Below are 27891 nucleotides of genomic sequence, written 5' to 3'. Positions count from 1 at the left end.
GAATGCGAGGCTTGGGCTTGGGTCCATGTAAACTTGGATGGCACGGCTTGGATTGTGGTCTTGGTACCGTGAGCCTTGGATGGCACGGCTCGGGCCGTGGTGAAGGCTTCATGGACCTCGCCACGAGTGGCTACCGAAGTAGCCACCGCGGTGGTTCCCATGGTAGCCGTGGTGAAGGCACCATGGACCTCGCCATGGGTGGCTACCGAGGTAGCCACCGCGGTGGTTCCCATGGTGGAAACTCGTGGTGGTGATGCCGCTCCCCTTATTGTCGCATTTTGCCTCACGGATCTCCGGGCTGTGGTGAAGGCTCCATAGACCTCGCCACGAGTGGCTACCGAAGTAGCCACCGCGGTGGTTCCCATGGTGGCCGTGGTGAAGGCACCATGGACCTCGCCGCGGGTGGCTACCGAGGTAGCCACCACGGTGGTTCCCATGGTGGAAGCTTGTGATGATGATGCCGCTCCCCTTATTGTCGCATTTAGCCTCACGGATCTCCGCAATCCCATTTCTTGAACATTAGAATTTTCACTTGTGGAATTTTCTAAATTTCTAGCCATTATATTTTGCTTATACGTTTTATCAAAGAACCTTTGCAAGTAAAAAATTCTAATAATAAGAACGTATGAAAAATATTCAAATAGACTAGAAAATAAAGAAACAAACCTTTTTGTGCGAGAGTCTTCTACGAGTATGGATTTCAACTCTCAATGAAAGCACCAATTTGTGGATGCAAATTTCTTCCTCCTCGATCTTGGACGATTTTGCACCTACAAAACAATTAACACCTTAGGTTAAGGCCAAGAGCCTCACGCGCCCACGATGAATGGGGGGGCTTTGGCCGAAGAACCTCCGATGCCAAAGTTAGAATTTAGAGAGAAAGAGTGTTTAGAGAATTTTGGGATTTTTGCCAAAGTGTTGGAATTGATTTTTTAGTGAGAATAGGTGCCTATTTATAGAGTTAGGAGGTGGCTAGGGTTTTTAGGTTTAATTAGCCAATTTATTATGATTAATTGGCTAATTTAAACATAAAGGAATGTTTTGATGGTTATGGGTTTAATTGGCTAGCTAATTAGTGTAATTAAAAAGGGAAAATGGTGGAAAAGGTAGAGAATATGATAGGCTCTTTTTGGATGGGAATGGCCGGCCCTTGGTGTGATTTTGGGGTGATTTGGTGATGTAATTAGCCTTTAATATATTGATTATATTAATTGGTTGAGGATGTTATGGAATGTTTGAAATAAATGGCTAATTGAATAAGGAAAAAATGAGGTAAAAACATATATGAAATAGGTTTTGAATTGTTACCCATTTTGGGTACTTCTGACTTGGTTGATGGATGATTCTCCACTGCTCGCGTGTAGGAGACCCGGTATGCCTCGAGGGTATTTTTGTCCTTTTTGTCCAAAAAACCCACGTGTCGCCTTGTGAATATTTTTGGCTCCACAGTAGTCATCTAAAAGATCAAAGATGTCTTGTGTGGAGCCTAAAATAATCCCAAAAATTCTAAAGGCGACACGTGGACTTTTATTTAAGAAAGACAAGATTGCCCTCAATAAATGGGTTGACTTCTCATATACTCCCACAAGCAGCTCACACCCCTTAAGGTCCCAGCAGCTAAATATTAGTCGCCCACAACTCACCTGTCTTTGGCAAGGAAAAGTCACAACATTAAAGATAAGGATTAATTACCCAAATCCTATCTTTAATACATTCGCAATTGAAGATTGACTCCAATCAGGTAAGTGATCCTAATTTAAATCATTTAGGGATAATTACTCCATTATCTCAAGATATTATTTCCTATTTAATATCTTGAGAATATTTCTCCATAAATACCTTAGCCAATAGGATGTCATCATGTGTAGGATAAAACCATACACTATGGCCAGCCTTATCCCCTATAAATACCTCATATTCTACCAAATTTCAGAGGCTTTGCTGAAAACTGAAATAGAAAGGAACAAAGTTACACGAAAAATGTAGAAGCCTTGAGTGATGAATGATTCTTGGAATGAGTCGCGGACTAAGTCACTCTCTTTAAGACATTTTTCTGCTCTGCCCCAAGTGTGCAAGCAGTTCACAAACACCACATTGTCCTCAGGATAAATTAACTCAAAACCTTCTTCCTCTGATAAGTTCTTCGTTGCACAATGAAAGAACTTTCGAACTCACACCCTTTCTATATGTTGCTTTAGAACTCAATTTTTTAAGAAAAATATATACGCTATTGTTTCTCTATATATTCCTTCGATACAAGGAACCTATATATATATATATATATATATATATATATATATATATATATATATATATATATATATGTAAAAAGATAAAGTATACGTTGCAAGTTTGAGAGAATCAGGGGCATGAAAATCTTAAAGAACCAAAACGGATGAAACCAAAATGGACAAAATCAAAAAGTAAATATTCAAAATGGAACAAAAGAATGAGTGGAGACCGGATCTTCTTCTGTATTTAGAGAAGGAATTCCATCCAATTATTTAATGTGAGAAGCTTTCTCACGTTTCAAAGTTAGTGAAGGAGATTACTCCTTAGCAAAAGATAAGGTTAAAAACCAATTTAGGTTATACATATTTAATGGTTGTAGTAAAACAAAAGATAAATATATATATATATATATATATATTTAAATATATTGCTTCTACAATCCCTCACTTGTTTTTGTTTAAATCCGTAAATCAAGCAACATATTATAAAGCTATGCATTAGTAAAGGTGTTTCTCAACTTGAACATGTACATAGTGTTAGTGATTCAGATTATACTAGAGTAACTTATAGTTTTGAACTCTATATCTAACAACACCACACACACAACTTTATTAAGGTAAAGTTCAAAAGGCCAACACATTATGGCCATGTGAACACTCTAGAAATTTGCCCAAGATTTCATAGGAAACGGCCTCACTTCCACATTCACATAGGTAAGATTATCAGGGATATTCCTGCAGCTAGATATCCTACTCAACATAGAGTATAGACCTTACAAAGAGAAAAACAAATATCAACCTAAAAAGGCTTCAGGATGTCATGCTTCTTAGGGATAAACATAAAATAATATTCCAAATTAAAATTAGCAAGACTTCACTCATATCACTTGTGACTTGTTATTACCCTTTGAACCTATTTCTTGGGATCTCTAGTCTATATGTTGGGTTCCAATCACAAATGACTCTATTTTCTAAGGGCTTTAGTCCCATCCCTTACGAGGTTTTCCAAACCTTTTCGCGTGCTAGTCCTTTTGTCAAAGGATTAGCCAAGTTTTCTTCAGACTGTATATGATCCACTCTTACAGCTCCATTAGAGAGATAATCTCTTATAGTGATGTGCTTACGACGTATTTGTCACCTTTTCCCGTTATAATAATGGTTTTGCACTTTAGCTATTGTCGTCGTGCTATCATAATGGATCAAAACTGTTGGAATCGGTTTCTCTCATAAAAGGGTATCTAACAGTAAGTTTCTCAACCATCCTACTTCTTCGCTTACTGTAGCGAGCATTATTAATTCTGACTCCATAATAGACTGAGCCAAGCCAAGATAGTCTGTTTCTTAAGACTTCCATGACACAGCAAGATAGTCTGTTTCTTAAGACTTCTATGACACAGCCCCTCCACCAACACTAAAAATGTATCCACTAGTGGCTTTAGAGTCATCTGAAAAGGTATTCCAATCAACATCGTTGTAACCTTCTAGGACATCGAGAAACTTTCCATAGTGTAATTCGAAATTCATCGTCCTTTTAAGGTATCTCATAAGCCTCTCTATATCATGTCAATGCTCCAAACTAGGCCTGCTAGTAAACCTGCATAAAACTCCTACAACATAAGATATATCAGGCCTAGTGCAATCAGTAGCATAACGAAGGCTACCAATAATACTCCCATACTCAGATTGTTTAACATTGTCACTAGTGTTCTTAAATAGTTTTATACTAGAATCATAAGGAGTACATGCTGGTTTACAATCAAAATAATTATACTTTCTTAAAAAAATTTCTATGTAGTGAGATTGATCTAAAGAAAACCCATGTTCAGACCTAGTTATTTTCAAACCAAGTATTACATTAGCTTCACCCAAGTCTTTCATATAAAAATTAGCACATAACAAAGATTTGACATTATTCACAACATGAATATTCGAACAAAAAATAAGCAAATCGTCCACATATAGCCATATTATAGTGCATATATTACTGTTAGACTTATAATAGATGCATTTGTCACTTTCATTTATTTTAAAGCCATTTGAAGTAACCAAACTATCAAAGTTTGCATGCCATTGTTTAGGAGCCTGTTTCAATCCATAAAGTGACTTATGCAAACTTTATTTTCTTGTCCTGGAATAATAAAGCCCTCTGGTTTATCCATATATATTTCTTCCTCTAATTCACCATTCAAGAAAGCTGTTTTAACATCCATATGGTGCACAACAAGATCATGAATAGAAGCTAAAGCAAACAATACACGAATAGATGTTATTCTAGTCACAGGTGAATAGGTATCAAAGAAATCAATATTTTCTCTTTGTCTATAGCCTTTGGTAACTAGTTGAGCTTTAAAATTTTCAACTAAACCGTCAGGTTTTAATTTTCTTTTAAGAATCCATTTGCAACTTATTGTTTTGCAACCAGGTGGAAGATCCACCAAGTGCCAAGTTTCATTTGACTCCAGGGAGTCCATTTCATCATTTACAACTTCTTGCCACAAATCTGCATCTAACGAAGTTAAAGCTTCTTGAATTGTATTAGGATCTTCTTGTAAGTCATATACATGAAAATCAGGCTCAAAATCTTTAGCTATTCAAGCTCTTTTACTTTTCCTCAGTTCTAATGCAGATTCACTGTGTTCTACAACAGTAGGTTCATAAATCCTAGAAGAATTAGAACCCCCACTATTTCGAAGATTAAAAGGAAATTTATTCTCATAAAAATCAGCATTAAGTGACTCAATTATGACATGGTTTTTCAAATCATAAAATCTATATGCTTTGCTATTACATGCATAACCAATAAAAACACATTCATATGCTCTACTAGCCAATTTTGATCTTTTTGGATTAGGTTTAGAACATACGCAAGTTCTGAAATACAACACATTTGGTTTCTTATTTTTCCAAATTTCATAAGGAGAAATTTTCGTTTTTGAGTTAGGAATCCTAGTTAACACATAAATACAGTCAACATAATTTCACCCCACCAATAAGAAGCAGCTTCAGAACTAAGTAAAGTAGCAATAGTCAATTCACAGAGAGTTCAATTTTTTCTTCTACTTTACCATTCATTTCAGGAGAATAAGGAGCAGTAGTTTCAAGAATAATTCCATGAGACTTAAACAAATTATCAAATTCAGTGAATTCCTATTCTTGTCCTTTATCACTACGAAATCTTTTAATCTTACGATTAAATTGATTTACAACTTCAGTCAAGAAAGTTTTGAACATGTCAATATCTTCACTTTTATTTTTCATAAGATAGATAAAACAGTAATTTGAACAATCATCAATAAAGGTAATAGAATAACGTTTTCCATTTCTAGTTAACACTCTATCAAATTCGCATATATCGGAATGAATTAAGTCAAGTGGTTCAAATTCTCTATTGACAAATTTATGCGAAGTTCTAGTGATTTTTGCTTGACTACAATATTCACATTTTTCAAAATCATTCAATGATAAGTTGGGTAAAAAGCCTAAGTTACTCATGTTCTTAACCAAGCGTTTGTTAAAATGACAAAGTCTAGCATGCCAAGTATTAAAAGAAGACAACATGTAAGTAGAAGTAGACATATTATTAGCATCAACATTCAATTTAAACATTCCATCAGTAGCATATCCATTTCCCACAAAAACCCCATTTTTAGTAAGAGTATGCATATCTGTTCCAATGGTTTGAGTGAATCTAGCCTTGTTGAAAAGAAAGTCCGAGACCAGATTATTCCTTATTGCTGAAGCGTGCATCATATCTTTCAGTATCATGGTTTTTCCAGTGGTGAACTTCAACTCCACCTCTCCAGTACCAGCAATATTAGTTGAGTGCGTATCACCCAACAAACCTTTCTTCCCTCAGCCACAAGATAGGTCTTGAAAAGAGAACGATCATAGCTGACATGGCGAGAAGCGCCAGTGTCCACCCACCACCCCTTGGATCCATCAACTAAGTTGATTTCTGATATCATTGCAATCAGTTGCTCTTCAAGAAGATTTTCCTGTGGAGCAGGGCTTTTCTTATTTCTGCAATTCCAGGCAAGATGGCCCAACTTGTGATAGTTATAACATTCAAATTTTCTAGAATCAAAAGCAGCACGTGAGGGAGGTTGGTACCTATTGTGAGGATGAGAGGGATTTCGATTATGAACCTTGTTAGTGTTATTGTTGAGACGCTTGTTCTGAATCTTCTTGCTCTTTCCATTTGGCTTCAGCACAGCTAAAGTCTTGTTCCGGTTGAAGTTGGTAGTCTTCTTATTGTTTGATATGACCAGAATTTCCTCCTTCAATTCTTGTTTCCTGGCGTTTTCCTCAATACGAAGTTGAGTGAACAAGCTTTCTAAGGAGGACTCCTTTGTCTAGTGGGGAGTGAGTTCTTGAAAATTTTCCAAGTTGGTGGCAACTTATCAATGATAACGGCAACCTAAAATTGATCATTTAAAACCATGCCTTCAGAAATAATTTCATAAGCAATTTTTTGTAATTGCATGAACTATAGGGGTATTAAGCTAATGAGTCATACAATGAAGATCTGGGAGAGAGTCGTTGAGCATAGATTGAGGTAAAAGACACGGGTTTCGAACAACCGATTCGGGTTCATGTCAGGGCGCTCAACTATGGAGGCAATCTATCTCTTACGAAGATTGATGGAAAGATATAAAGATGGGAAAAATGATTTACACATGGTCTTTATAGATTTAGAAAAAGCATATGATAGGGCCCCAAAAGACTTTCTTTGGAGGATTTTAAAGAAGAAATGAGTACGAGTAGCATATATCCAAGCTATAAAGGGTATGTATGATGGAGCAAAGACTGCCGTAAGAACTCATGAAGGACAAACCGAAAGCTTCCCCATAACTGTAGGGTTACATCAAGGTTCATCCTTAAGTCCTTACCTTTTTGCATTGGTAATGGATGAGTTAACAGGACATATTCAAGTTGATATTCCTTAGTGTATGCTTTTCGCAGATGATATAGTGTTGATAGATGAAACTCAGGAAGGGGTAAATGCGAAGCTTAACCTTTGGAGAGAAGTGTTGTAATCTAAAGGTCTTCTCCTAAGCCGATCAAAGACATAATATATAGAGTGCAAGTTCAGTGCAAATGGAGGCCAAAATGAGTTAGGGGTGAGGATCGGAGATCAGGAAATACCAAAGAGCGACCGATTTCGCTACCTAGGATCTATCTTGCAAAAGAACGGAGAATTAGATGGAGACCTCAACCCTAGAATACAAGCTGGATGGAAGAAGTGGAAGAGTGCATCCGGCGTGTTGTGTGACCGCCATATGCCACTAAAGCTCAACGGAAGATTTATAAGACGGCAATAAGGCCGGCGATGCTATATGGCACAGAATATTAGGCAGTGAAGCATCAACACGTACATAAAATGGGTGTAGTGGAGATGAGGATGCTTTGTTGGATGTGTGGGCACACGAGAAAGGATAATATTAGGAATGAGGATATCCGAGGTAAAGTAGGAGTAGCCGAAATTGAAGGAAAAATTAAAGAAAATCGATTACGGTGGTTTGCACATGTGCAAAGAAGGCATATTGACGCTCCGGTTCGAAGATGTGACTACGGAACAGAGGTTCAGGACCGAAGGGGTAGAGGAAGACCTAGGAAAACTTTGGAATAAACCCTAAGAAAAGACTTAGAGTACTTGGATCTAACGGAGGACATGACACAGAACCGAGCGTAATGGCATTCTAGGATTCATATAGCCGACCCCGCTTAGTGGGAAAAAGCTTTGTTGTTGTTGTTGTTGATGAGATTGCGCTTCAATAGATTTATCATCAACCATCTGATATTTCAAATAACGACTAACAGCAAACTTCTTAGCCCTAGCTTCCTCAGTGTCATATTTTTTTTGAAGTGCCTCCCATAAATCTTTAGCAACGCCATAATCAAAGTAGTAGTCATAAAGGTCATCAGACAATCCATTAAGAATATAATTCAAAGCAAGAAAATCATTTTCAATCCAAGTTTGTGAAGCTTTGGTTTGTGCAATAGTGGGCTCTTCAGGGAGAGTTGGTTTGACAGTGGTGCAAAAGGAAGCGAATTTTTTTTTTTTTTTTTTTTTTGTGGTGAGAAAATATATACACTATTGTTTCTCTATATATTCCTTCGATATAGGAAACCTATATATATAGGGTGTATTTTTGCTCACCACCATTTAGAGTGGTGTATGTTCACCACCTTATTTATCACCGTTAGATGAGTTTGAATTTTGAGATTTGTGCTTATCCACTACACGAATCTCAAAATTCAAACTCATCTAACAGTAATTAATAGGGTGGTAAGCATACACCACACTAAATGGTGGTGAGCAAAAATGCTCCCATATATATATGTGTGCAAAAAGATAAAGTATACGTTGCAAGTTTGAGAGAATCAGTGGCATGAAAATCTTAAAGAATTAAAATGGACGAAATCAAAAAGTAAATATTCAAAATGGAACAAAAGAATGAATGGGTACCTGATCTTCTTCTTTATTCAGAAAAGGAATTCCATCCAATTATTTAATGTGCGAAGCTTTCTCATGTTTCAAAGTTAGGTTATATATATTTAATGGTTGTAGTAAAACAAAAGAAAAAAATACATACATATATATATATATACATATATATATATATATTTAAATAAAAACATATTGCTTCTACAGGCTTTTGCTACCTTAAAAAAGCCCTAAACACTTTACTCTCTCAAAGAAACTGACTTAGGCATCGGAGATTCATCGACCTAACACCCCACCTCGTGGCGCATGAGGCTTAGGTCTTTGATCAAAGGTATTGATTATTTTGCAGGTACATTTTCGTCAACACTGAAGACGGCGGAAATTTGCAACGACATCCTGCACAAGAAATAACAAAACTAAAAAAATAAAACTTTAAAGGGAGACTTTGGATGCGGTCCTTAGCTATGAATATTCTTTGATTGAAACCTTGTTGGTTTTTAATTTTTGATCAAGGTCCCTAAAATTAATGCAATAATTTATTTCTATGTAGTTACTATATTTTTTAAATTAAAAATTAAAATTTTTAGTTGTTTATATAAATGAGATTTTAAATAAAAAACCATAATTTGTGGGATTAAAAATATTAAAATATAAATATACTATTGTGTGTGTGTGTGTATATATAAACATGGGTACATTCATCAAAATTAACCAAAAATATTATTGTATCAAAACATGGGTACATTCTTCAAAATCACAAAAAAAAAAATGAAGATATTAGGCTTAATAACATTAGTAAATTTCTTCGATTAAACTTGACATGGATACATTTTAAAATCAAAGAATAAAGAATTAATGTACCCATATAAGTTTAAAAATGGATTAGAAAAAAATTGAATAGATTTTATATAAAAAAGGTATATTTTACATATAACAAATTGGTATATTTAAGAATGAGTACATTTTAAGATTAAAAAGTTTTACATAAATTGGTACATATAATTAGCATGGGTACATTTAGGAAAATAAAAAGTACAAATACAAATAAACTGTAAAAAATATGGGCACAAAAAGAAATTAATATATGGGTACAAATTAAAACTGAAAAGAAAATTGGTACAAATTAAAAAAGAATTACAAATTAAAAATGGGTACAAACTAAAACTAAAAATATATGATAAAAAAATTTAGTCATAAATATAAATATAATAATTGTAACATTTTTAACATTAAATGAATATATTTAGAAATAAAAAAATATTTTATTATTGAAATAATTAATGATGTTATTAATACCCAAGGACCTTGATCAAAAATTGAAAATGAATAGAATTTTAATCAATGAAGTAGCAAAAGGGAGGATGAGAACCTAATTTCTCCAACTTTAAATTACAACTACATTAAGCAATGACAATAACTAAGACTAAACCCAACCCTGGCTATTTGTCAAATTTCCCCACTTATTCCCCCCCCCCCCCCCAAAACCCAACCGAACCCAACCCAAGCCAAATCTTTGGGCTAAAAGCTAAATGCCAAACTAAGGCCAAATACCCCCCAAGAAATAGCCCAGGAACACAAGGACGCACCCAAGCCCAGCCTACTATCAACCCGGTAACGCACGCAACTCGCCCCACGCAAGCGTCAGCCTTTAACTCTCGACAGGGTGGAACCCACTGTCAGGGGCATTGTTGGCCACAATTATGAGCCCAACGGCTCTTTTGTTCATCGGACGGCTCACATTTTTGGACCATTGGTTGATCCAACGGTCCACATTCAAATTTTGTGTTTTAAAAAAAATGTTATTTTAAAATACATTGAATCCAACTGCTGAGATCGAATATAATCAAATCTAACGGTAAAAAAAAGATATAACATCCCAAATTTAAATCCAACAACTAAAATAATTAAAAAAAATTATTTAACTCAAAATTCACCCAAAAACTTTATAAATACTTATGTATTTGTTCAAACATCCACAGAAAACTCAATTTTCTCCTACAATTCTTCCAATTTTTCTTTCTACCATTTCCAAATTGTTCAACATGGCAAGAGCATATTAGAGGTCGTAATTGGACCAGTGAGGAAGATGTTGCTTTATGCTTGGCATGGGTTTCTGTTAGCCAAGATGGTGCAGTTGGCACGAATCAAAATAAAAGGTTTTGTGGGATAAAATCATTGAAAAGTTTCATGAAAAGGACGGCGGGAGGGACGGTGGTGGTGTTTACGATCGGTGGAAGACTATCAATAAAGCATGCACTTTATGGAAATGAAGCTTGGAGAGAGCCGTGGTTAGCATGGCTAGTGGAAGGAGCACCGCAGAAATTGTGAGCTTTTTTGTTGATATTTTATTTGTCATGTACATAATATTATTTTGCAACTAATTGTTTTTATGTATATTTTGCATAGGGTGACAAAGCAATGGAAATTTACAAGACAAGAGTAACACCAAAAAATCAAGTTTTTAAGTTGCAACATGCTTGGGATGTCCTCAAGGATTGTCCGAGGTGGGGAACGGATGTGGACCAACAATAGGGAAGATTATTTCAACGTGAAGCCGCACCAACAAATGCCGGAGATGAAGGTGCCAATAAAGGTGTCGATGAAATGACCCCAACTCCTTTTGCAAGGCCTCCGGGAAGATATAAGCAAAAGGAAGCAAAGAGACAAGGGAAGTCTCAAGATCCAATGAGTGGACACATTGCTACAGGATTTGCAAGATTGAGTGAAACCCATAGCGCTCGCCAAGAAGAAGCGGCCCAAATACGTTTGCAAATGAAGGAAGAAGGGGATAGGGAGCAAGATAGGTTCAAAATTAATTGCATGATGGAGGACCTCAACAAATACACTCCATAGAGGAAGAAGTTCTTGTGTGGTAAGCAAAAGGAAATTTTGCGATAGCATGCCACAAAGAGTATATTTCAAGATGATGAATCATCTCAACCCTATATCCCAAGTCCACCACCAAGTGAAGATGGTGGATATCATTATTAAGTTTATATAGTTTATGAATTATCGATTGTATTAAGTTTATGTGATTTATGTGGCTTATGAATTGTCGTTTGTATTAAGTTTATGTACTTTAGTAATTGTCGTGTGTATTAAATTTATGGCTTATTAATTACTGTTTCTATTAATCTAGATGCCTTTAATAATTATTGTACTTATTATTGCACACTTTGATGTACAATAGATGCCTTCAATAATTCAAACGACATTCAATAATTTTGACAACGTTCTAGACAAAATAAGACACTTCAATAATTTTGCACAAGAAGCCACTTCAATAATTTTGCACATCCAGATGCCTTCAATAATTTTGCACAAGAACACTTAAAATTATTACATAAAATAATTACATAACAAAAGAACACATTAATACACCAACATAGTACACTTAAAATTATTACATAACACAAGAACACATTAACGTTCATGATTAACAACTACGTTCAAGATGTTTTCAAAAAGTTCTATCCTCATTCAAAACTGCCTTCGAAAATCATGAGCAGGAAATCTCGGACGCTCGATGAAATAATCTTTCATCATTCGGTCATGACACTCTTCTCTATCACGTTGCACAAATGACCGCCCCGTGACAGAACCACGATAGCTAGATTCGGCATGGTGCTCATATTGCATAAGCGAGTTTGCAAATTCAACTTATGCGTTGATCATTTATGCACCCTCAATGTCAAGGCTTGGTTGGTATTGTGCCATCTTGTCACACCCTAAATTTTTTTTTTTTTTGGGCATGAATAAAATGGGTAACTTAAAGGTAATAACATGTGATTGTGTTGAACTAAACTGTTTCATTAAACAAAATAATTTACATAGTCCTTACACATAAAAGAAAACGACAACAACTCCTTCAAAAGTTTAAAACTATTTATAAGCAGTCTCTTTCTTCCAAGTCATCCACTAGATTCATGTCTCATCTCCTGTAACACAACTAATAAGGGGTGAGCTAAAAGCGTAGTAGGGGCCCAAAGTCTCAAGTGATTAATATTATTAATGTTATGAATATTTTATGAGTAATGTAATGCAAGAACAATACTTCTTTTCTACCCAACCCGTTAATCTATATATTGAAGCAACCAGACCTACATGCCCCATACCATGCATTTTACCATTGTGGCCCCGAGTGCTTTAATATATAGAATAACCCACATCAACTAACCCAAGTTCATAACCCCTTTTGCTAGTCATCTTATCTGATTCATTGATCTCCAACCCAAATCACCCACATCGACAATTCTCGTCGATATCCTATTCTATTGTGCACATCATGCTTGCCTGAAACTGGTTTCACAATGAACAAACTCAACTACACAAAAGCTAATTTCCACATTTTCCCACAACATAAGTAACTCCTTTACTTCGTTGACAAATGATAATGATCACTAGTTGAATATATCACATAATAAAGCACATCTAAGTCAATAGTTGAATATATCTCAAGTTCACATAACAATATTTCACGTAATACAAGTAACAAATGCAATCAATTAATTCCCCAAATTCCCCTACCTCAAATCCTCTCTTCTTACTCCATGAGTACTTCTTTTGCTTATCTCCTTTAACACTCTCTTACACACTTTCTACATACGGTACGTATTGCATTTTGCCAAAGGAAAAAAAAACACAGATTGAGCATTGCTCCTATTTATACCATAAATAAGGCGGCAAAAGTTGTTCTCATTAGTTATAAGTTTCAACTTCAATTGCTAATCCACCATTCCACATTAGCTATAGGCTTGATTAGTTGTCAACCTAGGCTCCAATAGTCATCACCCTAAAGTGCTTACTAAGCACTCTAAAAGCCCTATGTGATAACACCTAAGCTACATACTTTTCACCAAACAAGCTAATGATCAGATTAGTGTCCTTGGGTCGGCATGGTGAGTGAACTACGTGGCAAACTTTGCCACTCCAAGAAAGCCATTTGTCCTCACTTTCCTAGTCCAAATAGGTTAATAAAAATTGTACAAGGTTCGTAGTCAAATAATTTCAACCCAAACTTAGCTAACCTAAGCTAAATAAAAATGTTCCCCTTTAAGCAAGATTAAATAAAAAGAGAAGTCTAAAAGTTTAATCAAATGAGCACGACTAGAAAAAGGTGTATAAAATTCAGAAATTATGGAACTCCACACATTTTCATTGTCCTACTACGCCTTCTTCTATCACCCATTGATGAGATATTGAGGATTTTTAGGAAACAAAAATACTTTGAAAGTTGAAAGATTGGTGAATATAGAGGATGATTGAAGGTTGAAAGATTGCGTGATCAACTAATATTCATCCTGTGTTTATATAGAGGATGAGTGAAGGTTATGTGATTCACATGTGTATGTGCTTCACATGTGTTTTGTATGTGCTTCACATGTATCGATTTAGTGATTTTTTAATATTTATCGGAATTTAAATATTTTTAGATTAAAATTTTCATAAAATTAATTTACGATAGTCTACATATTTTTTTTTAAAATAAATTTAAGAAAAAATTAGCCTAAGTTCATTCTTTAATAATTCTGGGCTAAAATTTTAGGCCAGAAGGGTTGGAGCAAAAAAGCTGCTTCTGGGCTAAAAGCTAAATTTTCCGAGCTAAAAAATTTGGCTTTTAGCCCAAGGGTTGGAGATGGTCTAAAGGTTCAAAATTTGACCTAAATGATCGAAATTCAAAATGGGAAATGGATGCATACTAGGAGGAAAGATTGAAAATTTGGACCGTTGGGTTGGAAGGATTGGGGGGAATCTGACTCTGTGAGGGATGAAGGGGTAGTGGGGATTTGGAAGGGAGGGTTTTGGGGAAATTGGAGGGTTTTAAGGAAGAAGAAGAAGAAGAAGAAATAGAATCAGATGAGAGCTAAGGTGCATGAAAACTGTGCTACCGGTGGTTCAAACTTGAAATTTGAAAGGGAACTGGTTTAATTTTTTTGCGGTGAAGCGGTGAGCAACAAAAAAAGGTAGAGGGCAACGGGTATGCTGTCCCTAACTTGGTGTCTCCTATGAGTCTCATTTCTTATTTCTTTGACATGTGTCCAACCATTTAAACTTAACCTTAACCCCGTTAACTTTTAATAAAATTAAGAAATTAAAACTAAAAATAAAGAAATTTGCAACCACCGCTTTCCCACCCACCCCGGATCCCGAAAATCTCCCGGCCTAGCAACCCAGACAGTCACCCACGCCGGCCAACCCCATTCCAGGAGCGGCTACCCCAACTCATGTCGCCAAAGCCTCTTCCATCCACACTTAAGAAAAAAAAAACAAAGAACTAGCAAATGCTGTCCACGCAACCAGATAAACCTCATTAGCCGCCAGTAACCCAACTCTGGACACTCTTACTCGTTGCCGCCAAAGCCTCTCCTCGGATCCTCCCTCTATCTCTCTTTCTCTCTTGGCCCAAGATTGAAATAATTATCTTCCCATTCAATATCCACAGTCAAATCAAACTTCTGTCAGATTAATTTCTGGATAGAATCTATTGCTAATTTTCTTAGGAATAATGTCACTGATTAGGGATATAATATGGGCTTTGGTTGAAAATCCCAATAGAACATATCTTCTGTAAAAGTTCTAACAAATCCTAAAAATAATGAAAGAATTTTGGGGAGGAATTGACGGTTATTTTTGAAAGGGAAAGTGAACACACAAAGAGGGGAAAGGAAACCCAAGAGTAAAATTAATAATCAGTGGGTGGGTTCATCGGAAAGAGAGGGAAGAGTAAAAGAGGCTTTGCTGGCGGTGAATGACCATCGAGAATGCGTTGTTTTTTTAATTATCAATTTTTATTTTTTTTTAATTCATTCTTGAAAGATTAACGCTATTAAATTTGAGGTTAAAATTCATGACAGATATCAAAATGGTAGAAAGAAGACACATAAGAGACACCAATTTAGAGACACCAGACTTGTGACCAAGGTAGAGGAGGTTGGGAATCCCACGTGTCACCATCTCCACAGCAAGACAAATGGGCAAAGTTGGAATACAGGCCAAATAATCGGGGGCAAAACCGGAATTATTGGGTCTTCTGATTAAAGTGACATAAAGTTTTTGGTGAGCCCGACCGACACATAACTTGATGCGAAAAGAAAAAAAATAAAAAAATGAAAACATCCAATTCCTTTAATTTCAAATGACCTGAAACTTGTCTCGATAAAACATTAAATCTCAAAGGAAACCCTATTTGCAAATTTCCTTGTTGATACGAGAACTCAATTCACAACATGAATCCTAAAAAGTCTATCTGGAAGTCAAGAGTGAATTAGTGGGTCTTCTGATTAAAGTGACATTGAAGTTTCTGGTGAGCCCGATCGACACAACGTAGACGTATAGGCATTGAAATAATTCATTCCACATATCATCCTGTTTACAAAACAAAACACTTACCTAATTCCTCTCCCAAACAAAAGTACCATCTTTTCATTTTTCAGTATTCCTTCAAGCCATGGGGAACATTTTCTCAGTCTCCATATCCCGCGATCCCACAACTAACTTCTGCTGCTGGGGTTTCCTTAGTCAACAAGCAAACTACATCAGCAAGCTCGGAGAAAACCTTAAAGCTCTGGAATCTGGATCGTTCTTTGCAAGAACTGACCGCTTTAAAGAATGATGTCGTGAGAAGTGTTCAGGTTGCTGAGCTTCAGACATCCATGAAGCGCTTGGACAAGGTACAACTGTGGATTAAAAAGGCGAAAACTATTGAGACATGAGTCAGAGAAGTTCAAAATTGTGCAGATCGAGAAATTCAGAAATCATGTAGCGGAGTTTACTGCTCCAAGAACTACTTTCCCAGCTACAAGTACGGAAAAAAGTGTTTAAAATGTTGGTGGAAGTGGATTCCTTGAAAAGCAAGGGAAGCTTTGAAGAGGTGGCAACAGAAAGCTTACCGGTAGGTGTAGTCCATGAAATGCCTACTGAACCAACAGTGGGGATGGGGTCAATGTTTGATCAGGTCTGGAGATATGTTGAAGATGAACAGGTGGGAGCAATTGGATTATATGGAATGGGAGGGGTGGGCAAGACCACCCTCCTTACCAAAATCCATTACAAGTTCGCCTTTAGTACTTCTTACCATTTTGATCTTGTGATTTGGATCGTGGTCTCAAAAGACCACAAACTTCAAGTTCTTGAGTGAGAAGAAATTTGTGCTATTATTGGATGATATATGGGAGCCAATTGAAATGACTAAAGTTGGGATTCCTAATCCAGCGATTACTGGTCCAGCTGACAATAAGAAGTCGAAGACCATATTCATAACTCGTTTGGAGCATATATGTAGTTGTATGGATGCTCAAATAACGATTAAAGTGCCGTGCCTAATGCCGAACCAAGCATGAACCTTGTTTCAGGAGAAGGTGGGCAAAGAAGCTCTTCAAAGTCATCCAGATATCCCCAAACTTGCACAAGTCGTGGCGAATGAGTGTGACGGTTTGCCACTTGCATTGATTACAGTTGGTCGAGCCATGACGTGCAAGAAAACACCCCACGAATGGAATCATGCAATTCGAGTTCTAAAGGAATCTGCCTCAGAGTTTTCCGTTATGGGAGGCAAGGTATTTCCTCCTTTAAAATTTAGTCACGATAATCTACCCAGTGAGACAATCAAATCATGCTTCATATATTGTGCTCTATTTCCGGAAGATTTCCTGATAAGTAAAGATGATTTATTATATTTTTGGATGTGTGAGGAGATGTTTGAAGAGTATGTTTGTTGGAAGAAGAAGGAAATTTTGTAAAAATGCATGACTTAATTCATGACATGGCATTGTGGTTAGCTTGTGACAGCGGGAAAGAAAATGAGAGTGTCCTCGTGCATACAGGTCTCCAGGGAACACCGCATGTGAAGAAATGGAATAACACTAGAAGGGTATCATTGGTTGGTAATCATTTTAAAAGCCTAGTTGAAACACCCAAATCTCCAAATCTGTTGACCTTATTTCTTAGAGGTGGAGAAGGTCCTTTGAATATGATTGCTGATGGCTTTTCCGATCATATGCCTACTCTGCGAGTTTTGGATTTGTCTAAAAATCTGAACATAACCAAATTGCCGTCTGGCGTTTCCAACCTGATTTCGTTACAACATCTAAATTTGTCAAGAGCTGGTGTAAGAGAGCTGCAGATTGAATTAAAGGCTTGTGTGAGGCTAAAATATTTGAATTTGGAGCATATGGATGAGCTTCATTTTGTTCCACAAAATGTAATATCAAGTTTTCCAATGCTAAAAGTTCCGAGGATGTTAGTAAAGAAGCTAAAGTTTAGACATTAAGTTTGTTGTTAAATAGATTTGTATATTCTTAGATTGGTTAAGGGCATTAGTGTAATCTGTTAGATAGCCCACAAGTATATATATTAACATTGTTGTAATTATTCATTACATCGAATAAAAGAGTAAAGTTCAGATTCTATATGGTATCATGCCGTTCTTGCCTCCCGGCTCTCCCCCTCTCGATCCTCTTCCCTCCTGCTCCCAATCTCTGATTTCTTCATCAATTTTCCTGAAATTCTTCATCATTCTTCCTCAATCGCAACCTCTGTGTTGTTAATTTGGTCTCTATTTCTGTGATTTGTCATGGCGTCTCCATCTAGTTCGTCTTCTCCTCGTACGTCGGTGCAGGTTCCAAACCCTAATCCCTCAAATTCTTCGTTTTCTTCGAATTCGTATGCCTCTCTTACGATTCAAAACATTGGAAGTATGGTGCCTATCAAACTTAAACGCTCCAATTATCTTCCATGGCGTGCTTTATTTGCTCCAATTTTGCGCCGATATAAGCTTCTTACGTTTTGGAGGAGTTTCCGATGCTCACATTCATCAGTTACGATCTCGTCTCAGTCAATTCAGAAAGGATCACAGTCAAAGTTCAGATTCTATAGTTAGCATGTAGTTTTTCAGATGGAATTCTTGTTGGCGGTGAAGGAGCCCTGATGGACGAAATGCAGAGTTTGGAATACCTTGACGTTTTGACTTTGAGCGTACAAAGTAGCTCTTGTTTGCAAAAATTAATCGGATACCACAAATTGGTGACCCACATTCAGACTCTACAGCTCTCGGATGGCAAGAACCAAGCAAGCTTTTTAGACATATCTTCTTTGGTGCATATGAAACATCTTGATACCCTTTATATTCGGGATACTCCTAATTGGAAACAATTGGAAGTTTATTGGGCAGGACGAGCACCCAATGATCCCCGACATGTTGTGCTAGGATAGCACCAAGCCTTATGGAACCAACTCTTGACAACCCACAGGAAATATATCAAATGAAATGCAAGAACAAAATATTAAAGACACCAAGATTTAACGAGGTTCCTCAACAGTCAGTTTAACTGGAGTACGTCCTCGGAGCAGTAGGAGCTCACCCAATAATCCACTATCAACCAAATGGGAGTTTACAAAGTGTTGGCAATCTCATAACCCAAAACCCCAATACAACCAATAGCTCTCACACACCAAATAACCAAATAGAGAAGGAAATATTATGAATAATTTTCTCTCTATATAAAGCTCAAAGCTAATACAACAAATACAACTTTGATGAATGATTACTAACCAAAGAGAAGAGCACCTTCTTCTTCTCTTCAAAATGGGGCTGCTGCACTTCTTCTTCTTTCTCGTCTCTGCTGCTGCCTTTATTTTTCTGCTACTCTTCCCAAATGGCAGCTGCTGCCCTAATTAAAACCTAGCCACTATCTCGTGGCTTTCACAGAGGGCCAAATAAAAAGGACTTTAGACAAGGTGCCTTTTTTTCTCCCCAAAACAAGGAAGGGACACAATGATGTTGTCCACCTTTTTTTTCTTTTATTTAATCAAAAAGCATTTACAAGTTGGCCACTAATTTTGGCCACTATCCAACACGGCATTTGATGATGATAAAACAAAATTGCTTCCGTTGGCTTCAGTTCATAGAAGTATCACGATGCCTAGATCTCATAGACATGACTTGGCTCATTTTTGCTGCAAATCTCAGCCATTTATGTGTAGATGACTGCAATGATATTGAGAAAATAATCGATCTGGAAATACTGGATGGAGTTGGAAATGTGGTACAAGAACTGAACCCTTTTGGAAAACATACCATTCTGATTTTGAGTTCGCTTCCACGACTGAGTAGCATACATGATAAGGCCTTGCCCTTTCTGTATTTGAAAGAAATCAAGGTACTTGCATGTACAGCGCTGAGAAAGCTTCCACTCAACTCCACAAGTGCTGAGGGGAGCAATATTGTAATCAGAGGACATGAATACTGGTGGTCTTCCTTAGAGTGGAAGGACGAAGATGCTCGAAATGTTTTTCTTCCCTGCTTTAGACGCGATATTAAGTGAGGTAGCAAGAAGACCTTACGTAAGAACAAGGAGGATGATTATGCTTGTATACAGGTACATACCATAATATATTCAATACTGTGATGTTGTTTGGATATTCGAAACTTCGAAATTCCATATTCTATCATTCTTTTCGTTCACTTTACGGTCCTATACATTTTGAGCTTTGTGTATATTGTTATTGTTGAACCTCACATTGGGCTCTAAGAAAATCATGTATTCTACTACTTTTATACAATTCACAGCAGACTCTCCGGCCACCATTGTCGGCCAAGTGACGTAGAATGCTTCAGTCCTCTTTAAGTGGCAGCTTCGTCAACGCTGGACATTCTTCTTCCAAGATTGCATTTTGTACAAACTGAAGGCCAAGAAGCACATGTGATTCGTCATTCGTCATCATTGACATCCGAGGATCATTAGGTGCTCATTCTGCACAATCAATTTCAAATTCATCCAAATTAGGATATTCCACAATGTGAAAGATATGAACATGTTTCATATTCTTCGTAGATCATATATCTACAACATCTGAGTGATTCTTTCCATCCTAGAGGTGTAGAGTTCGAGTGCAGGTCATCAAAAGCGTAAAGACAGAAATTCATCCGGACCAGCGCCAATTCCAAAGACACGAACATGGAATACCTGTTACCAATAGCATGGTTGCTCGCCTACCGATGTGTATTCTGATATTCATCAAATCTTAAAGTAAGTCTCTGTTTCTTTTACTGTTTCTACATGTGAAGATTAAGACCTCTTGTTACTATATATGAAACTAAAGATGTCCAGTAGGGGTCATCTTGAGCCCAAACACAACAGGGGTTTAAGTCGCTGTTGTGTCACCACAGTTTTAGTTTGCGAGAAGAGTGCAAAGTCATGCACGCAAACAAACGCACACGTGTGAGAACCAAGAATACATAGCCAAAGGAGAATTTTCTGAGGTTATCTGCACTTGAAAATAAGATTTGACGTAGTTCACACTAACCAAACTATTTTTTGCTAATTACATTCATGTGATAGTGCCACACCATATCTTGTAAACTGAAAATGTCTTTACAATAATAATGTGCATAAAATTTAGAAGATAACAGCTAAAATCCCTAGACAACAGAGATACAGAAAATCAAGATATTTAAAATATGGCTCTGTATGCTTTTGGGTATGAAGCATCTCCTGTTTACTAGACTACGGTTCACAATTGATCCGAAGTTAAGCGAGTTTGGGTAAGAGCAATTCTAGGATGGGTGACCCACTGAGAAGTTCTTACGTGAGTTCCCAGAAATAAAATTCTGAGGGCGCGGCCCAAAGCGGTGAGAATACTAGTGGTGATCACCATACAATATTCCAGGATATAATGGTTTTTTCTCTCAGCAACCCCATCTTGTTGTGGGGTATGAGGACAAGTAGTTTCATGTAGAATTCCTTAATCCCGAAGAAAGCCGAACAACTCGAAACCAATATACTCACCTCCATTATCAGAGCGGAGAACTTTAATAACAAAGGAATATTGTGTTGCAACCATTTGAGAGAATGACCAAAACACCATACTAACATCACTTTTATTCTTCATCACATAAATCCAAATGATACGAGTGCAATCATCAATGAAGTTAACAAACCATTTAATTCCATACAAAATACTAACGAGAGAGGGACCCCAAACATCAAAGCGCACAAGATCAAAATGAAGCAATCTTTTATTCATACTAGGAGGAAACGACATGCGATGACTCTTTGCGAGAATACATACTTCACAATGTAAGTTTGATTCTTTTATTTCATGAAATTAACTAGGCAACATACGCCTTAAATAACCAAATGAAGCATGTCCTAACCGACGATGCAATAACCAAACTTCTTGCAAATTATTGGTACGTTTGTACCTAAACGGTTTTGGCCTGAAGCTGTCACCTATGTTGTGTATGTGATTAACTGTATGCCATCCCGGGTTGTGGAATTTCGTACACCTCTCCAAGTGTTAATAGAATTTGTTCCCGTAGTATTAACCAATACTCTTACCCCTCGTGTATTTGGGTGTGTAGCCTATGTTCATATTCACAAGATTCATCGTAGTATGTTGGATCCATGTGCTCATCGGTGTGTTTTTCTGGGATTTGCTCCTCAACAGAAAGGGTATAAGTGCTACCACCCTGAAACTCGCCATATGTATGTGACCATGGATGTTTCTTTTTCTGAATCTGAGTTCTTTTATGCTTCAATTCCATCACCTTCCGATCACCAGGGGGAGAATACTAGTGGTGATCTTGGATGGTTGGAAATATGTAACCCAGGGGGAGCATTTGTTGAAAAAGAAAGTTGTGAAAGCTCTCGGCAAGGCACTCGGGAAAACAAGGATGATTTGAAGTGCACTTTTGTGGGTTCAGTAGCTAATGGTTGCTAGAGTGGGGTAACTTGTCACGCCCCGATCCCGACATACGTTCAGGATCGACACGTGACGTCACCAAATACCTGTATCTCTTACATACCCCGCTTTCGGGAAATGGCAAAACACAACTTAAGATCCAACTACGCAATAATTCTTCGTAAACTTTATGGATGCATCTAACATCCTCGTTAGACTGCCTACATACCCTAAATAGGGATCAAACCATTCGTAGTTCATTATTTCACTACACTCGAATATTCATCACATAATTCGCTATGTCCCAACAATATACCACAATGCATATCATGCAATATTTCAAAGAACAAACGACGAAGCACAATCATATTCTCTAGCCATATTTATCAACAAGTCTAATCATAACAATAACAATGATATCCAACGTAATAATCCCACATGACGATTAACATTTCCACTTCATCCATCACATCAATCATCATGTTTCCCACATAAAATCACAATTCATAGCGTGTAACATATTAAAGAATTAACAATGCACAATATTATTCTCTAGAAACATTGATCAACTAAAATAATCATAATAACAACACTCATATCCAACGTCATTCCACAATCTCGTCAATTAATCAATTCATGAATCAAAGATGCACGATCTTAGCATTTAATTACGTTAATCAAACAATGCGATACCATATCATTTCACGAATTTAACCAAGGAACTCTATATAATTCCCTACTTGGATTATGAATAATGACATGGTAATTCTAATTTGTATTCATGTGATCTATTGTGGCTAATTCCCATTCACTCGAGTCTAGGGTTCTAGACTAACCTTATGGAAATGAGCAAGAGTAAGGATTCCGGATGACTCAACGGAATCCAACCACATCGGGTTCTGGACCACTCAACGGAACCAAAATATCAACCAGTTTCTCGTAATCTACCCAGACCTGTCGCATGTAAAATCAGTGCCTACATCATGGAAATGGTGCACTGGGCAAATTAGAACTTGGTTAAGTTGCGAAGCTCGGGTGAGTGACAATAATACAAGTATGTGATATTCAATAAAAAAAGATCATCAATCACAATCTATAAACATCAAGTATAGAATCAGGCTTTATGAAATCATAATCAAGTCGTTGAAAACTCCGAATGAGTCACCCAGACATCCAACGGCTTTTCTAATTCAAACCACAAGATTCTCAAAATCCATCGTTCATATGTACAATAAAAACTAGGGCTAGAGGGACGTAGTTCAGCCGAAGCCTACATAAGCAACCAAACAAGAAGTTCCCCCCCCATAGCGGATTAACCAAGCAGAGCCATCCGTGAGTAACCATGTGGGTAGTGACCCCCCATCGCTAATTAACCAAGCAGAGTCACTCCCACGAATCTGTTAAGCAGTGATCACCCATCGGGGATTAACCAAGCATGATCACCCCTAAGTATGTAGGGTCATAAGGATCGCCCATCGCAGATTAACCAAGAGCGATCCATAAATAATATGGTCCCCCATCACGGATTAACCAAGCAGGATCACTAGTAACTCCCCATCGCGGATTAACCAAGTAGGGTCAAGATAACCAAGTAGGTAGTGACCTCCCATCCAAGCAGAGTCACACCTACAGAACTGTTAGGCAGTGATCACCCATCGCGGATTAACCAAGCATGATCACTCCTAAATATACATGGCCATAAAGATCGCCCATCGCGGATTAACCAAGCGCGATCCATAAATAATATGGTCCCCCATCGCGGATTAACCAAGCATGACCATCCATGTACCACTGCTACATGGTCCAGACTCGGTGTCACCTAACCTCGTGACACTAGGGTAACGGTCCTCTACTAGCCCTCACATTTCTCAACATTTCAAATATATATTTACAACACAATTCATAAACATTTCAATATGAACTTCAAATCACCTTTTCACAAATATTTCCAATCTATGAGTCAAATCATATTTAATAAAAATAGATCGATGTCCAATTATAAAATCACATTTTAACATAAAACACATTTATAAAACCAAGTCGTATCCACAAAGGATACTAATATAAGAAAACATGGTAATAACCATATCACATATATTAAAGTCACTCACCAAGACAAATCCGCAAAGCCTCACTGAGTCTCTAGTAATACTAATTTTAGTAATTTAAATGGTTCAAGACCTATTGACCAAAAGTCAACTCTCAATTAACTGTGGGGTCCACACCCAAGTAATTTAATTCGGAAGATCCACACATCGTATTTCAGCCACGCAACTTCCTAGGGTCCACATTATGCTTCTAGACCAACACACTAAATTTTAATTACGATCCATCGGTCGGATCTCCGCCAATCACGAAGTCAAGTGGCGGTTGACGTTTTATTTTACGAACTTATAAATCCAATTCGGGAAGATCCGTATGTTGGATTCCCGATCCATAAGTTTCTATTATTCTCAAATATTACGTACTATAACATATTAAATTTTAATGATGATCCAACGGTTTGAACATCGATTCATATAATGTCTAAGTGGTGGTCTCCATCAAATCTATAGCCATACAACGAGATTTTGTCAATCAAACTTCACATATGGAATTGGGGTATCAAATTTAGCCTCGGAAGGTCAAGGGTTACTTCGGCCCATGCGCCGCTGTACATGACGGTTGGCCGCCCCGACTCGCTGGAAAATTCAACTAATTCCAAAAATTACCAAATTTTACAGACATATAGATCTCAATGAGGGGAGTAATTTTCATACCTGTGGCTAAGGCCAATTCTGCCTGGAAACACCTGAAATCGTCCACAAACCACCGGAACCCTAGAATTGGGTGTGCTTCGATTCGAACTTCATACTTGCTCCGACGTCTCCAAGGTTGTTTGGGTTTTTTTCTTGGGTTCAAGGAGAGTCTAATGGTAGTGGTAATTGAATGAAATCATTTTACAAATGGTGAATCTTGACAAGGTTTCCCGCAGCACCCATGGTGGGCATTTTCACCAAACTACACCTAAATTTCCTTTGACTTTAGGTGGAAATGATATAGGGAAGGTTATGGAGTAGTTTGTGGGTGTTGGATGGGTGAATTTCGACTAAAAATTGGCAGAAATTGGCTGGAATTAGAACCAGGTCAAAACCGGTTTGCTACGCAGGAATGGGTAGACAGGAAGAGAAGGTTATTTCTCCCTCCTTTTCTGATTGGTTGCTCTTTCCTTTCTTGTTTCTAATTGGTCCTCCCTCCAACCTTTACTTCTAATTGGCCATAAAAGCACATACCTCATTGGGCTTTTTCCCTCAAAGTGAGAGTTTAAATAATTTCTAAAAACGTAAATTGTAGTAAGGGTCCCTGAACTTTAATCAAATTGGAGCAATGGTCCCTCAACTAAAAATCCATTACCATTGGTCCCTCAACTTATCAAAATGTGTAGTTATAGTCCCTTTCATCAATTTCTTCAAAATTTTGTCAAAATAAGTTATGTTGGAAAACCATTTATATAATTAGGGTCCCTCAACTCATCAAAGTGTGTAATTATGGTCCTTTTCGTCAACTACGTCAAAAATTTTGTCAAAACGAGTTATGTTGGAAGCATGGTCTAAAATATCGATATTATCGACGATATTTCGCCAATAATATCGTTTTTGTGAGAGGGCGATATTTTTACACTTATCCACTTAATTATTGACACACCCTAACCCTGATATTCCCCGAATACTAGGATAGACACATGCTAGCCGACACCCGAGGGTGACGAAAGCCATTAATTGATACAAAAGATAAGAATAAGAAATAAATAAGGGTTATGAATTTAAAATACAATGAATTAACAATTTAGGAACGTGTTCAGAGCATACAACTAAACCTAATCACTAAAAAGAATTAAGATAAAATTGAATAAATAAAGAAGTGGGTCATACATCGAGAGGATTCAAAGATGTTGTTGCGGAAGTGCCTTGATGCCGGGATTAGGTGCCTTGATCCTAAGTCCTGAATGGGGGCACAAAACAAGGGTGAGTGGACCAAGTTATATATACATACATAATAAAACAGTTATCAAAATACTAACCCCCACAATTTATATAATGAAAACTACTAGCATAATAAGTGGTGGATTTAATAAAAACCTAGCATGCCAAAAATATCTCCAACAGTCATATCGCGGAAAAACATCGCGGAAATCAAAACAATAAACGCATCATAGATCGTCTCGTAAGCGCGGTGTGCTGCTAGAAAGATCACTGAATAAATATAACTCCCGGCCCAATACCTGCTCCGTGGTCTTTACGCCCGTAGCCAGAGATTACCAAATCCCGGCCCAATGCCTACTCCATGTCCCTCAGCCCGTAGCTAGGGATTATTTCTCTAGGCCTAAATGCCAACACCAGATCCTCGCCCCAGGCGGCATAGTGTCATCTAGGTACGCACAAATAGTTACGCCTCTCATAAATAACCACTTCATAGTATAAAGTCATCCATCGTCTATACTATAAAGAGGAGTTTCTAAAACATGTTCTAGCATCCTATCGTCATCTATCAGATAGTCTACCAGATCATGGTTTTTATAGAAAATACGATATATTAAAATATAGCTCAAAATAGGCTAACATTTAATTCCTCACCAAAAACACGAGACGAAATCAATAAATTCAGTAAACAGGCTTAACATAAATCGAATCATAAATTCGTAGGCATGCTAATCATTTATGCAATTAAATTATAAAATCATGTAATTTTAGAAGGGATCCACTCACAGTACTTAGCTGCTAAAAGCTACGCCACTAACGAAGACGGAAACGTCACAATAATTGCCCATAAGCACATAAATAGCACATTTAGTCAAACTCTACTTAAATGGTCGAATTTGGGAAAACGGACATTGGAAATGGGTTCAGGAAGTCGAATTACCCTAAGAAGGATCCCGGACGAAAACCCAAAAAGCCAACCCTAAAGTCAACGTTGACCGGGGGTCAACAGTCAAACTAGGTCAAATGGGTTTTAGGCTTGAATCCGGATTAGGGTTTAGGTTTAAATAAGGTTAGGATCTATAGGGTTTTGGTTTTGGATAAGCCTAGGAATAAAAAGGGTGGTTTGGGTTTAAGCCCAAAGCCACACACAACACACACACATGCATGCACAGCACACATGTACACATGCATAGCACAACATACACTCACACACACGCGCACGTGTCACACACATAACACACACATGCATGCACTACACACACACACACACGGACGTACACCCACACACAACACACACAACACAACACACACACACGACCCATACACACCCACAAGGCACGGCCCGCAAGCCTAGTTACCAACAACCGGGCTTTAAACCCCAAATAAAAGGAAAAGGCCCTAAGGCCTAATTTTGGAAAGGTTTAGGGGTTAAACAAAAACAGGCTTAAGGCCTGTGGCCTTTGAGAACGGCCTAAAGGCCTGGTGCTCATCAGAGAATGACACCGGAGCTTCTACAGCTCCGGCCAACTACAAACATACACCCTAAGCTCCAATTTATGCATCAAATTTAAGA

The 27891-nt window shown here is 37.4% G+C and overlaps 1 protein-coding gene, 1 long non-coding RNA gene and 1 pseudogene across 2 annotated transcripts in view; 2 read left to right on the top strand and 1 right to left on the bottom strand.

Moving 5' to 3' along the window:
* Nucleotides 1–20599, top strand: part of LOC126610217 (probable disease resistance protein At5g63020) — a 69652-nt gene extending 49053 nt beyond the window's left edge. The window contains exon 3 of the mRNA XM_050278212.1: nucleotides 20554–20599. The gene's annotated coding sequence lies outside the window, so the exon portion shown is untranslated. The remainder of the gene's footprint in view (nucleotides 1–20553) is intronic.
* On the bottom strand, nucleotides 15942–16676 carry LOC126610227 (uncharacterized). Its single transcript, XR_007618429.1, has 2 exons — nucleotides 16569–16676; nucleotides 15942–16355 (listed from the first exon to the last, which is right to left on the bottom strand). It is a non-coding gene; the product is annotated as an uncharacterized LOC126610227 (long non-coding RNA).
* Nucleotides 16127–18888, top strand: LOC126610226 (probable disease resistance protein At5g63020; annotated as a pseudogene).
* Nucleotides 20600–27891: the final 7292 nt, after the last annotated feature.

Source organism: Malus sylvestris, chromosome 17 (genome assembly GCF_916048215.2).
Source record: "Malus sylvestris chromosome 17, drMalSylv7.2, whole genome shotgun sequence".
Lineage (NCBI taxonomy): Eukaryota > Viridiplantae > Streptophyta > Magnoliopsida > Rosales > Rosaceae > Malus > Malus sylvestris.
This window is presented reverse-complemented; position numbering and strand designations above follow the sequence as displayed.